This window comes from Idiotropiscis lumnitzeri, unplaced genomic scaffold, assembly GCF_059441095.1.
Source record: "Idiotropiscis lumnitzeri isolate Australia: NSW breed Sydney's pygmy pipehorse unplaced genomic scaffold, RoL_Ilum_1.0 HiC_scaffold_154, whole genome shotgun sequence".
Classification (NCBI taxonomy): Eukaryota; Metazoa; Chordata; class Actinopteri; order Syngnathiformes; family Syngnathidae; genus Idiotropiscis; species Idiotropiscis lumnitzeri.
The window spans coordinates 301,083-318,724 of record NW_028283692.1 but is presented as its reverse complement, the minus strand read 5'-3'; positions in this window follow the sequence as shown (position 1 = coordinate 318,724).

The window sequence follows — 17,642 nt, the reverse complement described above, 5'->3', positions numbered from 1 at the left end:
AAAACAAATACAAATTATTTTCGTTGATGTTTTTCTCCGGGCAGGTGAACAAAATCTACCTTATATTTGCTCGGATGAGTGTTTAGGCCTTGAGCATGTCACAATACGAAAGTCTTTCGCCTTCTTCAGAGTGTCACATGATGCTGTCTTGTGACCCGTCTTTATCAGCTGATGTTCCATGAGGGCGTGACTTACCTGTCACAAGAATGAAGGCAAGTCACGCCCCCCGCTGTCCGTTCACTCCGCCAAGATGCTGGTCCAGGTGGTAGAGAGGATGAAGGCTCCCTTGTCTCTGTTCATGGTTTTTATGCCTCGCTTGCAGATCTCAATGGCCTCTCTGATCCAGCGCTGTTGTTTGTTCTCTTCTGTGCGGATGACCCTGCCCTTCTCCCGGTCCATGATGTGGTTTTCCCTTTTGCAGTGGTCAGTGATTGCTGATTTGTAATGTTCATGTTGTGCTTGTTCTTTTACTGCTCTGATTTTTTTCATTTTTTTGACAGGTAAGTCACACCCTCATGGAACATCAGCTCAAGACACCATCATGCGACACTCTGAAGAAGGCGAAAGACTCGCCGAAACATGTCAGGTAAAAAATTAACCTAAAACATAATTGTCTGCTTTTAATGAATCAGTCAAATATCAATAATAAGAAGACAAAATGAACCTAATACAAATAAATGAATGCTTAATAACTCCCCTGCACATGCTCCTAAAAATCCAAACCTTCACCTGTAAATAAAACGTCCCGACCTGAAGACATCTTAATGTTATTATTTTGTTATACACACAGTGCCGCCAAGTGGAATCAAAAATTTGTTTTTATTTTAATTTTCACGTACTGCACGGTGCCCTTTGGACGAATCCGACTGAAAATTAGTCAGAAAAGACTCAAGACAATGATCTTACTCTCTGCCGAATTTTGTGACGTTTTGGCAAAAGGCGTGGCTATTAAGGTGCTGAAAAGTCCGATTGTACTTTGTGGCAACAAAAGCTCCGGCAACATGACTCAGATGATCCTATCTTCTCGAAGTTGTACACATTTGAGGATACTTCAGCCCTGAAGACATCTACCAACTTATTTTACATCGTAGTAGTAGCGCCACCAACTGGTAAAAGCTAATACAAGTTATTTTCTTGGATGTTTTTCTCCGTGCAACTCAACATATATGCTCGGATGACTGTTTCGGCCATGAGGATGTCACAATACGAAATTCGTGATTTTTCGTGAAAAGTTGTGGGAGTGGCATTGCACTGTTCGGCAATAAAACAAAGCTGATTATGAGGTTCTAAATATGAACGACAACTCGTAAAACTTTACACACACATCAGGCCGAGCAAATTTATCAATATTTTATAAGTTAGTTGTGCAGCTTTTTTGAAATGGCTCGCCATGGCCCTCGAGAAATGTTTAAAAAAAGCAGCTCTGGTTGAGTGTTTCACCTCGCTTTTTGTAAATTTTATGGAGTACAGTGAACCCTCGGTTATCGCGGTTAATGGGGACCGAGACCACCCGCGAAAACTGAAAATCCGCGAAGTAGCGGCGCACCTTCAAAAATGCTTAAAAAAAATATACAATATATATAATAAATATATATATATATATATATATATATATATATATATATATATATATATATATATATATATATATATATATATATATATATATATATATATACGGGGAGAGAGAGAGTGAAATTCATGTTATAACAAAAAAACCAAATTATTATTAAAACGTATTATTTTTTTATTCCCCAGCCATTCTTTTAGTATTTATTTAATTACTCCGACTTTTACCTGCTGGTACGCCGTCCGGTGTGCCCTGTGAAATGAAAGGTGGCATTCTTTATTTATTTATTCATTTATTCATTCATAACTGACAGCCTCGCGCTCCGCTCGTGCCCGGGCGGAAGAGGTGCTCCAATTCGGCTTAACTGTGACACACGCCCGCCCTCCTCCCCCGGAACTTCCATTCGGTTAAACTTAGGGGCCGCTTGGCACCGCCCGTGCCCGGGGAAGGTGCTCCTCTTCGGCTTACTGTGACGCGAGCATGCCCTCCTCCTCCGGAGCTTCCATTCAGTTAAACTTAGGGGCCGCTTGGAACCGCCCGTGCCCGGGGAAGGTGCTCCTCTTCGGCTTACTGTGACGCGAGCATGCCCTCCTCCTCCGGAGCTTCCATTCGGTTAACCTTAGGGGCCGCTTGGAACCGCCCGTGCCCGGGGAAGGTGCTCCTCTTCGGCTTACTGTGACGCGAGCATGCCCTCCTCCTCCGGAGCTTCCATTCGGTTAAACTTAGGGGCCGCTTGGCACCGCCCGTGCCCGGGGAAGGTGCTCCTCTACGGCTTAACTGCCACGCACGCCGGCCGGAGCTCTGGTACGGTCCGAACCGCGCGAAACGTCGCCACCGATTGTGTCCGGGAGAACGTGCTCTTCTTCGTCCACTCTCCTCTTCGCCCACGCTCTTCTTCGGCGCACGCCGGCCGTCTAACCGCTCCAGCGCCCCGTCGTGCCGCTCGGCGAAACTACAATGCCCCCGAATATTTTTTAGACCCGCGAAGCACTGAACCCGCGAAAGGTGAACCGCGAAGTAGCGAGGGTTCACTGTATGTATAAGACCAAGACCTACAAAAAAGTCTCTTGGAGCAATGAGCTAGGTTTTACAGGAAGTTGGCCATTTTGAATTTACTTAAAAGGGGGCGGGTCACCACAATGGACTTTGTGTAGAAATTATTATTGGGGCCCGAGCAGCGACGGCGGCGAGGTCCCTATTGTTTTTGTAGAAATTATTATTAGGGCCTGAGCAGCGACCGCTACGAGGTCCCCATTGTTTTTGTGGAAATTATTATTATTTTTATTATTATTATTATTAGGGCCCGAGCAGTGACCGCTGCGAGGTCCCTATTGTTTTTCTAGAAATTGTTATTAGGGCCCGAGCTGCGACGGCTGCGAGGTCCCTATTGTTTTTGTAGAAAATATTATTACTTTTATTATTATTAATATTATTATTATTATTATTAGGGCCTGAGCAGCGACCGCTGCGAAGTCCCTATTGTTTTTGTAGAAATTATTATTATTATTATTTTTCCGATTGTTCGATCGCATTTTTGACCCCCGAAACATGCACAAAAACTCACCAAACTTGGCAGTCTCATCGGGCATGGCGAAAAATTTGATATTTTAACGTCTAATATGAACAGGAAGTGAGTTATGAATTTTTGAAAGTCCGACTTTTGCCCTTTTTTGCATGTTTACAGGGGTCATTCTTTTGCACCCTGATCCTAAAGGCTTCATCTGATTGCCTTAAAATTCTGTCTGTAGCATCTGAAGACCTGGGACAAACACTGGGGCTAAAAATTTTTTGTTTCCGAAATACTATATGACGGGGGCGGGGCTTCAAAGTTTTCACTTAAGATTTCCTTCGCCGCAATGGACAAAATGCTTAATAACTCTCCTGCACATGCTGCTAAAAATCCAAAACTTCACATGTACATAAAAAGTCTGTACCTGAAGACATCTATATGTTTATATTCAGTTATACACCTTGCGCCAATCAATATCATTTTTTACATTTTGACGTACTGCACGGTGCCCTTTTAACGAATCTGATTGAAAATTGGCTAGAAAAGACTCAAGACATTGATCTTACTCTATCCCTATTTTTGTGACTTTCCTTCGAAGGGCGTGGCTATTACGGTGCCGCAGAGTCTGATTATTCTCCGTGGCAACAAAAGTTCCTGCAAAATGATTCAGATGATCCATCTTCTCGAAATTTTTCACATTTGAGGATATTCAGGCCCTGAAGACGGCTGCCAACTTATTTTTGATCGCAGTGGTAGCGCCACCAACTGGTTAAAACAAATACAAATTATTTTCGTTGATGTTTTTCTCCGGGCAGGTGAACAAAATCTACCTTATATTTGCTCGGATGAGTGTTTAGGCCTTGAGCATGTCACAATACGAAAGTCTTTCGCCTTCTTCAGAGTGTCACATGATGCTGTCTTGTGACCCGTCTTTATCAGCTGATGTTCCATGAGGGCGTGACTTACCTGTCACAAGAATGAAGGCAAGTCACGCCCCCCGCTGTCCGTTCACTCCGCCAAGATGCTGGTCCAGGTGGTAGAGAGGATGAAGGCTCCCTTGTCTCTGTTCATGGTTTTTATGCCTCGCTTGCAGATCTCAATGGCCTCTCTGATCCAGCGCTGTTGTTTGTTCTCTTCTGTGCGGATGACCCTGCCCTTCTCCCGGTCCATGATGTGGTTTTCCCTTTTGCAGTGGTCAGTGATTGCTGATTTGTAATGTTCATGTTGTGCTTGTTCTTTTACTGCTCTGATTTTTTTCATTTTTTTGACAGGTAAGTCACACCCTCATGGAACATCAGCTGATAAAGACGAGTCTCAAGACACCATCATGCGACACTCTGAAGAAGGCGAAAGACTCGCCGAAACATGTCAGGTAAAAAATTAACCTAAAACATAATTGTCTGCTTTTAATGAATCAGTCAAATATCAATAATAAGAAGACAAAATGAACCTAATACAAATAAATGAATGCTTAATAACTCCCCTGCACATGCTCCTAAAAATCCAAACCTTCACCTGTAAATAAAACGTCCCGACCTGAAGACATCTTAATGTTATTATTTTGTTATACACACAGTGCCGCCAAGTGGAATCAAAAAATTTTTTTTATTTTAATTTTCACGTACTGCACGGTGCCCTTTTGACGAATCCGACTGAAAATTAGTCAGAAAAGACTCAAGACAATGATCTTACTCTCTGCCGAATTTTGTGACGTTTTGGCAAAAGGCGTGGCTATTAAGGTGCTGAAAAGTCCGATTGTACTCTGTGGCAACAAAAGCTCCGGCAACATGACTCAGATGATCCTATCTTCTCGAAGTTGTACACTTTTGAGGATACTTCAGCCCTGAAGACATCTACCAACTTATTTTACATCGTAGTAGTAGCGCCACCAACTGGTAAAAGCTAATACAAGTTATTTTCTTGGATGTTTTTCTCCGTGCAACTCAACAAGGTCGCCCTCATATATGCTCGGATGACTGTTTCGGCCATGAGGATGTCACAATACGAAATTAGTCCTTTTTCGTGAAAAGTTGTGGGAGTGGCATTGCACTGTTCGGCAATAAAACAACGCTGATTATGAGGTTCTAAATATGAACGACAACTCGTGAAACTTTACACACACATCAGGCCGAGCAAATTTATCAATATTTTATACGTTAGTTGTGCAGCTTTTTTGAAATGGCTCGCCATGGCCCTCGAGAAATGTTAAAAAAAGCAGCTCTGGTTGAGTGTTTCACCTCGCTTTTTGTAAATTTTATGGAGTACAGTGAACCCTCGGTTATCGCGGTTAATGGGGACCGAGACCACCCGCGAAAACTGAAAATCCGCGAAGTAGCGGCGCACCTTCAAAAATGCTTAAAAATAATATACAATATATATAATAAATATATATATATATATATATATATATATATATATATATACGGGGAGAGAGAGAGTGAAATTCATTTTATAACAAAAAAACCAAATTATTATTAAAACGTATTATTTTTTTATTCCCCAGCCATTCTTTTTGTATTTATTTAATTACTCCGACTTTTACCTGCTGGTACGCCGTCCGGTGTGCCCTGTGAAATGAAAGGTGGCATTCTTTATTTATTTATTCATTTATTCATTCATAACTGACAGCCTCGCGCTCCGCTCGTGCCCGGGCGGAAGAGGTGCTCCAATTCGGCTTAACTGTGACACACGCCCGCCCTCCTCCCCCGGAACTTCCATTCGGTTAAACTTAGGGGCCGCTTGGCACCGCCCGTGCCCGGGGAAGGTGCTCCTCTTCGGCTTACTGTGACGCGAGCATGCCCTCCTCCTCCGGAGCTTCCATTCAGTTAAACTTAGGGGCCGCTTGGAACCGCCCGTGCCCGGGGAAGGTGCTCCTCTTCGGCTTACTGTGACGCGAGCATGCCCTCCTCCTCCGGAGCTTCCATTCGGTTAAACTTAGGGGCCGCTTGGCACCGCCCGTGCCCGGGGAAGGTGCTCCTCTACGGCTTAACTGCCACGCACGCCGGCCGGAGCTCTGGTACGGTCCGAACCGCGCGAAACGTCGCCACCGATCGTGTCCGGGAGAACGTGCTCTTCTTCGTCCACTCTTCTCTTCGCCCACGCTCTTCTTCGGCGCACGCCGGCCGTCTAACCGCTCCAGCGCCCCGTCGTGCCGCTCGGCGAAACTACAATGCCCCCGAATATTTTTTAGACCCGCGAAGCACTGAACCCGCGAAAGGTGAACCGCGAAGTAGCGAGGGTTCACTGTATGTATAAGACCAAGACCTACAAAAAAGTCTCTTGGAGCAATGAGCTAGGTTTTACAGGAAGTCGGCCATTTTGAATTTACTTAAAAGGGGGCGAGTCACCACAATGAACTTTGTGTAGAAATTATTATTGGGGCCCGAGCAGCGACGGCGGCGAGGTCCCTATTGTTTTTGTAGAAATTATTATTAGGGCCTGAGCAGCGACCGCTACGAGGTCCCCATTGTTTTTGTGGAAATTATTATTATTTTTATTATTATTATTATTAGGGCCCGAGCAGTGACCGCTGCGAGGTCCCTATTGTTTTTCTAGAAATTGTTATTAGGGCCCGAGCTGCGACGGCTGCGAGGTCCCTATTGTTTTTGTAGAAAATATTATTACTTTTATTATTATTAATATTATTATTATTATTATTAGGGCCTGAGCAGCGACCGCTGCGAAGTCCCTATTGTTTTTGTAGAAATTATTATTATTATTATTTTTCCGATTGTTCGATCGCATTTTTGACCCCCGAAACATGCACAAAAACTCACCAAACTTGGCAGTCTCATCGGGCATGGCGAAAAATTTGATATTTTAACGTCTAATATGAACAGGAAGTGAGTTATGAATTTTTGAAAGTCCGACTTTTGCCCTTTTTTGCATGTTTACAGGGGTCATTCTTTTGCACCCTGATCCTCAAGGCTTCATCTGATTGCCTTAAAATTCTGTCTGTAGCATCTGAAGACCTGGGACAAACACTGGGGCTAAAATTTTTTGTTTCCGAAATACTATATGACGGGGGCGGGGCTTCAAAGTTTTCACTTAAGATTTCCTTCGCCGCAATGGACAAAATGCTTAATAACTCTCCTGCACATGCTGCTAAAAATCCAAAACTTCACATGTACATAAAAAGTCTGTACCTGAAGACATCTATATGTTTATATTCAGTTATACACCTTGCGCCAATCAATATCATTTTTTACATTTTGACGTACTGCACGGTGCCCTTTTAACGAATCTGATTGAAAATTGGCTAGAAAAGACTCAAGACATTGATCTTACTCTATCCCTATTTTTGTGACTTTCCTTCGAAGGGCGTTGCTATTACGGTGCCGCAGAGTCTGATTATTCTCCGTGGCAACAAAAGTTCCTGCAAAATGATTCAGATGATCCATCTTCTCGAAATTTTTCACATTTGAGGATATTCAGGCCCTGAAGACGGCTGCCAACTTATTTTTGATCGCAGTGGTAGCGCCACCAACTGGTTAAAACAAATACAAATTATTTTCGTTGATGTTTTTCTCCGGGCAGGTGAACAAAATCTACCTTATATTTGCTCGGATTAGTGTTTAGGCCTTGAGCATGTCACAATACGAAAGTCTTTCGCCTTCTTCAGAGTGTCACATGATGCTGTCTTGTGACCCGTCTTTATCAGCTGATGTTCCATGAGGGCGTGACTTACCTGTCACAAGAATGAAGGCAAGTCACGCCCCCCGCTGTCCGTTCACTCCGCCAAGATGCTGGTCCAGGTGGTAGAGAGGATGAAGGCTCCCTTGTCTCTGTTCATGGTTTTTATGCCTCGCTTGCAGATCTCAATGGCCTCTCTGATCCAGCGCTGTTGTTTGTTCTCTTCTGTGCGGATGACCCTGCCCTTCTCCCGGTCCATGATGTGGTTTTCCCTTTTGCAGTGGTCAGTGATTGCTGATTTGTAATGTTCATGTTGTGCTTGTTCTTTTACTGCTCTGATTTTTTTCATTTTTTTGACAGGTAAGTCACACCCTCATGGAACATCAGCTCAAGACACCATCATGCGACACTCTGAAGAAGGCGAAAGACTCGCCGAAACATGTCAGGTAAAAAATTAACCTAAAACATAATTGTCTGCTTTTAATGAATCAGTCAAATATCAATAATAAGAAGACAAAATGAACCTAATACAAATAAATGAATGCTTAATAACTCCCCTGCACATGCTCCTAAAAATCCAAACCTTCACCTGTAAATAAAACGTCCCGACCTGAAGACATCGTAATGTTATTATTTTGTTATACACACAGTGCCGCCAAGTGGAATCAAAAATTTGTTTTTATTTAAATTTTCACGTACTGCACGGTGCCCTTTTGACGAATCCGACTGAAAATTAGTCAGAAAAGACTCAAGACAATGATCTTACTCTCTGCCGAATTTTGTGACGTTTTGGCAAAAGGCGTGGCTATTAAGGTGCTGAAAAGTCCGATTGTACTCTGTGGCAACAAAAGCTCCGGCAACATGACTCAGATGATCTTATCTTCTCGAAGTTGTACACATTTGAGGATACTTCAGCCCTGAAGACATCTACCAACTTATTTTACATCGTAGTAGTAGCGCCACCAACTGGTAAAAGCTAATACAAGTTATTTTCTTGGATGTTTTTCTCCGTGCAACTCAACAAGGTCGCCCTCATATATGCTCGGATGACTGTTTCGGCCATGAGGATGTCACAATACGAAATTCGTCCTTTTTCGTGAAAAGTTGTGGGAGTGGCATTGCACTGTTCGGCAATAAAACAACGCTGATTATGAGGTTCTAAATATGAACGACAACTCGTGAAACTTTACACACACATCAGGCCGAGCAAATTTATCAATATTTTATACGTTAGTTGTGCAGCTTTTTTGAAATGGCTCGCCATGGCCCTCGAGAAATGTTAAAAAAAGCAGCTCTGGTTGAGTGTTTCACCTCGCTTTTTGTAAATTTTATGGAGTACAGTGAACCCTCGGTTATCGCGGTTAATGGGGACCGAGACCACCCGCGAAAACTGAAAATCCGCGAAGTAGCGGCGCACCTTCAAAAATGCTTAAAAATAATATACAATATATATAATAAATATATATATATATATATATATATATATATATATATATACGGGGAGAGAGAGAGTGAAATTCATTTTATAACAAAAAAACCAAATTATTATTAAAACGTATTATTTTTTTATTCCCCAGCCATTCTTTTTGTATTTATTTAATTACTCCGACTTTTACCTGCTGGTACGCCGTCCGGTGTGCCCTGTGAAATGAAAGGTGGCATTCTTTATTTATTTATTCATTTATTCATTCATAACTGACAGCCTCGCGCTCCGCTCGTGCCCGGGCGGAAGAGGTGCTCCAATTCGGCTTAACTGTGACACACGCCCGCCCTCCTCCCCCGGAACTTCCATTCGGTTAAACTTAGGGGCCGCTTGGCACCGCCCGTGCCCGGGGAAGGTGCTCCTCTTCGGCTTACTGTGACGCGAGCATGCCCTCCTCCTCCGGAGCTTCCATTCAGTTAAACTTAGGGGCCGCTTGGAACCGCCCGTGCCCGGGGAAGGTGCTCCTCTTCGGCTTACTGTGACGCGAGCATGCCCTCCTCCTCCGGAGCTTCCATTCGGTTAAACTTAGGGGCCGCTTGGCACCGCCCGTGCCCGGGGAAGGTGCTCCTCTACGGCTTAACTGCCACGCACGCCGGCCGGAGCTCTGGTACGGTCCGAACCGCGCGAAACGTCGCCACCGATCGTGTCCGGGAGAACGTGCTCTTCTTCGTCCACTCTTCTCTTCGCCCACGCTCTTCTTCGGCGCACGCCGGCCGTCTAACCGCTCCAGCGCCCCGTCGTGCCGCTCGGCGAAACTACAATGCCCCCGAATATTTTTTAGACCCGCGAAGCACTGAACCCGCGAAAGGTGAACCGCGAAGTAGCGAGGGTTCACTGTATGTATAAGACCAAGACCTACAAAAAAGTCTCTTGGAGCAATGAGCTAGGTTTTACAGGAAGTCGGCCATTTTGAATTTACTTAAAAGGGGGCGAGTCACCACAATGAACTTTGTGTAGAAATTATTATTGGGGCCCGAGCAGCGACGGCGGCGAGGTCCCTATTGTTTTTGTAGAAATTATTATTAGGGCCTGAGCAGCGACCGCTACGAGGTCCCCATTGTTTTTGTGGAAATTATTATTATTTTTATTATTATTATTATTAGGGCCCGAGCAGTGACCGCTGCGAGGTCCCTATTGTTTTTCTAGAAATTGTTATTAGGGCCCGAGCTGCGACGGCTGCGAGGTCCCTATTGTTTTTGTAGAAAATATTATTACTTTTATTATTATTAATATTATTATTATTATTATTAGGGCCTGAGCAGCGACCGCTGCGAAGTCCCTATTGTTTTTGTAGAAATTATTATTATTATTATTTTTCCGATTGTTCGATCGCATTTTTGACCCCCGAAACATGCACAAAAACTCACCAAACTTGGCAGTCTCATCGGGCATGGCGAAAAATTTGATATTTTAACGTCTAATATGAACAGGAAGTGAGTTATGAATTTTTGAAAGTCCGACTTTTGCCCTTTTTTGCATGTTTACAGGGGTCATTCTTTTGCACCCTGATCCTCAAGGCTTCATCTGATTGCCTTAAAATTCTGTCTGTAGCATCTGAAGACCTGGGACAAACACTGGGGCTAAAATTTTTTGTTTCCGAAATACTATATGACGGGGGCGGGGCTTCAAAGTTTTCACTTAAGATTTCCTTCGCCGCAATGGACAAAATGCTTAATAACTCTCCTGCACATGCTGCTAAAAATCCAAAACTTCACATGTACATAAAAAGTCTGTACCTGAAGACATCTATATGTTTATATTCAGTTATACACCTTGCGCCAATCAATATCATTTTTTACATTTTGACGTACTGCACGGTGCCCTTTTAACGAATCTGATTGAAAATTGGCTAGAAAAGACTCAAGACATTGATCTTACTCTATCCCTATTTTTGTGACTTTCCTTCGAAGGGCGTTGCTATTACGGTGCCGCAGAGTCTGATTATTCTCCGTGGCAACAAAAGTTCCTGCAAAATGATTCAGATGATCCATCTTCTCGAAATTTTTCACATTTGAGGATATTCAGGCCCTGAAGACGGCTGCCAACTTATTTTTGATCGCAGTGGTAGCGCCACCAACTGGTTAAAACAAATACAAATTATTTTCGTTGATGTTTTTCTCCGGGCAGGTGAACAAAATCTACCTTATATTTGCTCGGATTAGTGTTTAGGCCTTGAGCATGTCACAATACGAAAGTCTTTCGCCTTCTTCAGAGTGTCACATGATGCTGTCTTGTGACCCGTCTTTATCAGCTGATGTTCCATGAGGGCGTGACTTACCTGTCACAAGAATGAAGGCAAGTCACGCCCCCCGCTGTCCGTTCACTCCGCCAAGATGCTGGTCCAGGTGGTAGAGAGGATGAAGGCTCCCTTGTCTCTGTTCATGGTTTTTATGCCTCGCTTGCAGATCTCAATGGCCTCTCTGATCCAGCGCTGTTGTTTGTTCTCTTCTGTGCGGATGACCCTGCCCTTCTCCCGGTCCATGATGTGGTTTTCCCTTTTGCAGTGGTCAGTGATTGCTGATTTGTAATGTTCATGTTGTGCTTGTTCTTTTACTGCTCTGATTTTTTTCATTTTTTTGACAGGTAAGTCACACCCTCATGGAACATCAGCTCAAGACACCATCATGCGACACTCTGAAGAAGGCGAAAGACTCGCCGAAACATGTCAGGTAAAAAATTAACCTAAAACATAATTGTCTGCTTTTAATGAATCAGTCAAATATCAATAATAAGAAGACAAAATGAACCTAATACAAATAAATGAATGCTTAATAACTCCCCTGCACATGCTCCTAAAAATCCAAACCTTCACCTGTAAATAAAACGTCCCGACCTGAAGACATCGTAATGTTATTATTTTGTTATACACACAGTGCCGCCAAGTGGAATCAAAAATTTGTTTTTATTTAAATTTTCACGTACTGCACGGTGCCCTTTTGACGAATCCGACTGAAAATTAGTCAGAAAAGACTCAAGACAATGATCTTACTCTCTGCCGAATTTTGTGACGTTTTGGCAAAAGGCGTGGCTATTAAGGTGCTGAAAAGTCCGATTGTACTCTGTGGCAACAAAAGCTCCGGCAACATGACTCAGATGATCTTATCTTCTCGAAGTTGTACACATTTGAGGATACTTCAGCCCTGAAGACATCTACCAACTTATTTTACATCGTAGTAGTAGCGCCACCAACTGGTAAAAGCTAATACAAGTTATTTTCTTGGATGTTTTTCTCCGTGCAACTCAACAAGGTCGCCCTCATATATGCTCGGATGACTGTTTCGGCCATGAGGATGTCACAATACGAAATTCGTCCTTTTTCGTGAAAAGTTGTGGGAGTGGCATTGCACTGTTCGGCAATAAAACAAAGCTGATTATGAGGTTCTAAATATGAACGACAACTCGTAAAACTTTACACACACATCAGGCCGAGCAAATTTATCAATATTTTATACGTTAGTTGTGCAGCTTTTTTGAAATGGCTCGCCATGGCCCTCGAGAAATGTTAAAAAAAGCAGCTCTGGTTGAGTGTTTCACCTCGCTTTTTGTAAATTTTATGGAGTACAGTGAACCCTCGGTTATCGCGGTTAATGGGGACCGAGACCACCCGCGAAAACTGAAAATCCGCGAAGTAGCGGCGCACCTTCAAAAATGCTTAAAAAAAATATACAATATATATAATAAATATATATATATATATATATATATATATATATATATATATATATATATATATATATATATATATATATATATATATATATATATATATATATATATATATATATACGGGGAGAGAGAGAGTGAAATTCATGTTATAACAAAAAAACCAAATTATTATTAAAACGTATTATTTTTTTATTCCCCAGCCATTCTTTTAGTATTTATTTAATTACTCCGACTTTTACCTGCTAGTACGCCGTCCGGTGTGCCCTGTGAAATGAAAGGTGGCATTCTTTATTTATTTATTCATTTATTCATTCATAACTGACAGCCTCGCGCTCCGCTCGTGCCCGGGCAGAAGAGGTGCTCCAATTTGGCTTAACTGTGACACACGCCCGCCCTCCTCCCCCGGAGCTTCCATTCGGTTAAACTTAGGGGCCGCTTGGCACCGCCCGTGCCCGGGGAAGGTGCTCCTCTTCGGCTTACTGTGACGCGAGCATGCCCTCCTCCTCCGGAGCTTCCATTCGGTTAAACTTAGGGGCCGCTTGGAACCGCCCGTGCCCGGGGAAGGTGCTCCTCTACGGCTTAACTGCCACGCACGCCGGCCGGAGCTCTGGTACGGTCCGAACCGCGCGAAACGTCGCCACCGATCTTGTCCGGGGGAACGTGCTCTTCTTCGTCCACTCTCCTCTTCGCCCACGCTCTTCTTCGGCGCACGCCGGCCGTCTAACCGCTCCAGCGCCCCGTCGTGCCGCTCGGCGAAACTACAATGCCCCCGAATATTTTTTAGACCCGCGAAGCACTGAACCCGCGAAAGGTGAACCGCGAAGTAGCGAGGGTTCACTGTATGTATAAGACCAAGACCTACAAAAAAGTCTCTTGGAGCAATGAGCTAGGTTTTACAGGAAGTCGGCCATTTTGAATTTACTTAAAAGGGGGCGGGTCACCACAATGGACTTTGTGTAGAAATTATTATTGGGGCCCGAGCAGCGACCGCGGCGAGGTCCCTATTGTTTTTGTAGAAAACATTATTACTTTTATTATTATTATTATTATTATTATTAGGGCCTGAGCAGCGACCGCTGCGAAGTCCCTATTGTTTTTGTAGAAATTATTATTATTATTATTTTTCCGATTGTTCGATCGCATTTTTGACCCCCGAAACATGCACAAAAACTCACCAAACTTGGCAGTCTCATCGGGCATGGCGAAAAATTTGATATTTTAACGTCTAATATGAACAGGAAGTGAGTTATGAATTTTTGAAAGTCCGACTTTTGCCCTTTTTTGCATGTTTACAGGGGTCATTCTTTTGCACCCTGATCCTAAAGGCTTCATCTGATTGCCTTAAAATTCTGTCTGTAGCATCTGAAGACCTGGGACAAACACTGGGGCTAAAATTTTTTGTTTCCGAAATACTATATGACGGGGGCGGGGCTTCAAAGTTTTCACTTAAGATTTCCTTCGCCGCAATGGACAAAATGCTTAATAACATTCCTGCACATGCTGCTAAAAATCCAAAACTTCACATGTACATAAAGAGTCTGTACCTGAAGACATCTATATGTTTATATTCAGTTATACACCTTGCGCCAATCAATATAATTTTTTACATTTTGACGTACTGCATGGTGCCCTTTTAACGAATCCGATTGAAAATTGGCTAGAAAAGACTCAAGACATTGATCTTACTCTATCCCTATTTTTATGACTTTCCTTCAAAGGGCGTGGCTATTACGGTGCCGCAGAGTCTGATTATTCTCCGTGGCAACAAAAGTTCCTGCAAAATGATTCAGATGATCCATCTTCTGGAAATCTTTCACATTTGAGGATATTCAGGCCCTGAAGACGGCTGCCAACTTATTTTTGATCGCAGTGGTAGCGCCACCAACTGGTTAAAACAAATACAAATTATTTTCGTTGATGTTTTTCTCCGGGCAGGTGAACAAAATCTACCTTATATTTGCTCGGATGAGTGTTTAGGCCTTGAGCATGTCACAATACAAAAGTCTTTCGCCTTCTTCAGAGTGTCACATGATGCTGTCTTGTGACCCGTCTTTATCAGCTGATGTTCCATGAGGGCGTGACTTACCTGTCACAAGAATGAAGGCAAGTCACGCCCCCCGCTGTCCGTTCACTCCGCCAAAATGCTGCTCCAGGTGGTAGAGAGGATGAAGGCTCCCTTGTCTCTGTTCATGGTTTTTATGCCTCGCTTGCAGATCTCAATGGCCTCTCTGATCCAGCGCTGTTGTTTGTTCTCTTCGGTGCGGATGACCCTGCCCTTCTCCCGGTCCATGATGTGGTTTTCCCTTTTGCAGTGGTCAGTGATTGCTGATTTGTAATGTTCATGTTGTGCTTGTTCTTTTACTGCTCTGATTTTTTCATTTTTTTGACAGGTAAGTCACACCCTCATGGAACATCAGCTGATAAAGACGGGTCTCAAGACACCATCATGCGACACTCTGAAGAAGGCGAAAGACTCGCCGAAACATGTCAGGTAAAAAATTAACCTAAAACATAATTGTCTGCTTTTAATGAATCAGTCAAATATCAATAATAAGAAGACAAAATGAACCTAATACAAATAAATGAATGCTTAATAACTCCCCTGCACATGCTCCTAAAAATCCAAACCTTCACCTGTAAATAAAACGTCCCGACCTGAAGACATCTTAATGTTATTATTTTGTTATACACACAGTGCCGCCAAGTGGAATCAAAAATTTTTTTTAATTTTAATTTTCACGTACTGCACGGTGCCCTTTTGACGAATCCGACTGAAAATTAGTCAGAAAAGACTCAAGACAATGATCTTACTCTCTGCCGAATTTTGTGACGTTTTGGCAAAAGGCGTGGCTATTAAGGTGCTGAAAAGTCCGATTGTACTCTGTGGCAACAAAAGCTCCGGCAACATGACTCAGATGATCCTATCTTCTCGAAGTTGTACACATTTGAGGATACTTCAGCCCAGAAGACATCTACCAACTTATTTTACATCGTAGTAGTAGCGCCACCAACTGGTAAAAGCTAATACAAGTTATTTTCTTGGATGTTTTTCTCCGTGCAACTCAACAAGGTCGCCCTCATATATGCTCGGATGACTGTTTCGGCCATGAGGATGTCACAATACGAAATTAGTCCTTTTTCGTGAAAAGTTGTGGGAGTGGCATTGCACTGTTCGGCAATAAAACAACGCTGATTATGAGGTTCTAGATATGAACGACAACTCGTGAAACTTTACACACACATCAGGCCGAGCAAATTTATCAATATTTTATACGTTAGTTGTGCAGCTTTTTTGAAATGGCTCGCCATGGCCCTCGAGAAATGTTAAAAAAAAGCAGCTCTGGTTGAGTGTTTCACCTCGCTTTTTGTAAATTTTATGGAGTACAGTGAACCCTCGGTTATCGCGGTTAATGGGGACCGAGACCACCCGCGAAAACTGAAAATCCGCGAAGTAGCGGCGCACCTTCAAAAATGCTTAAAAAAATATACAATATATATAATAAATATATATATATATATATATATATATATATATATATATATATATATATATATATATATATATATATACGGGGAGAGAGAGAGTGAAATTCATGTTATAACAAAAAAAACTAATTATTATTAAAACGTATTATTTTTTTATTCCCCAGCCATTCTTTTTGTATTTATTTAATTACTCCGACTTTTACCTGCTGGTACGCCGTCCGGTGTGCCTTGTGAAATGAAAGGTGGCATTCTTTATTTATTTATTCATTTATTCATTCATAACTGACAGCCTCGCGCTCCGCTCGTGCCCGGGCAGAAGAGGTGCTCCAATTTGGCTTAACTGTGACACACGCCCGCCCTCCTCCCCCGGAGCTTCCATTCGGTTAAACTTAGGGGCCGCTTGGCACCGCCCGTGCCCGGGGAAGGTGCTCCTCTTCGGCTTACTGTGACGCGAGCATGCCCTCCTCCTCCGGAGCTTCCATTCGGTTAAACTTAGGGGCCGCTTGGCACCGCCCGTGCCCGGGGAAGGTGCTCCTCTTCGGCTTACTGTGACGCGAGCATGCCCTCCTCCTCCGGAGCTTCCATTCGGTTAAACTTAGGGGCCGCTTGGCACCGCTCGTGCCCGGGGAAGGTGCTCCTCTACGGCTTAACTGCCACGCACGCTGGCCGGAGCTCTGGTACGGTCCGAACCGCGCGAAACGTCGCCACCGATCGTGTCCGGGAGAACGTGCTCTTCTTCGTCCACTCTCCTCTTCGCCCACGCTCTTCTTCGGCGCACGCTGGCCGTCTAACCGCTCCAGCGCCCCGTCGTGCCGCTCGGCGAAACTACAATGCCCCCGAATATTTTTTAGACCCGCGAAGCACTGAACCCGCGAAAGGTGAACCGCGAAGTAGCGAGGGTTCACTGTATGTATAAGACCAAGACCTACAAAAAAGTCTCTTGGAGCAATGAGCTAGGTTTTACAGGAAGTCGGCCATTTTGAATTTACTTAAAAGGGGGCGGGTCACCACAATGGACTTTGTGTAGAAATTATTATTGGGGCCCGAGCCGCGATCGCGGCGAGGTCCCTATTGTTTTTGTAGAAAATATTATTACTTTTATTATTATTATTATTATTATTATTAGGGCCTGAGCAGCGACCGCTGCGAAGTCCCTATTGTTTTTGTAGAAATTATTATTATTATTATTTTTCCGATTGTTCGATCGCATTTTTGACCCCCGAAACATGCACAAAAACTCACCAAACTTGGCAGTCTCATCGGGCATGGCGAAAAATTTGATATTTTAACGTCTA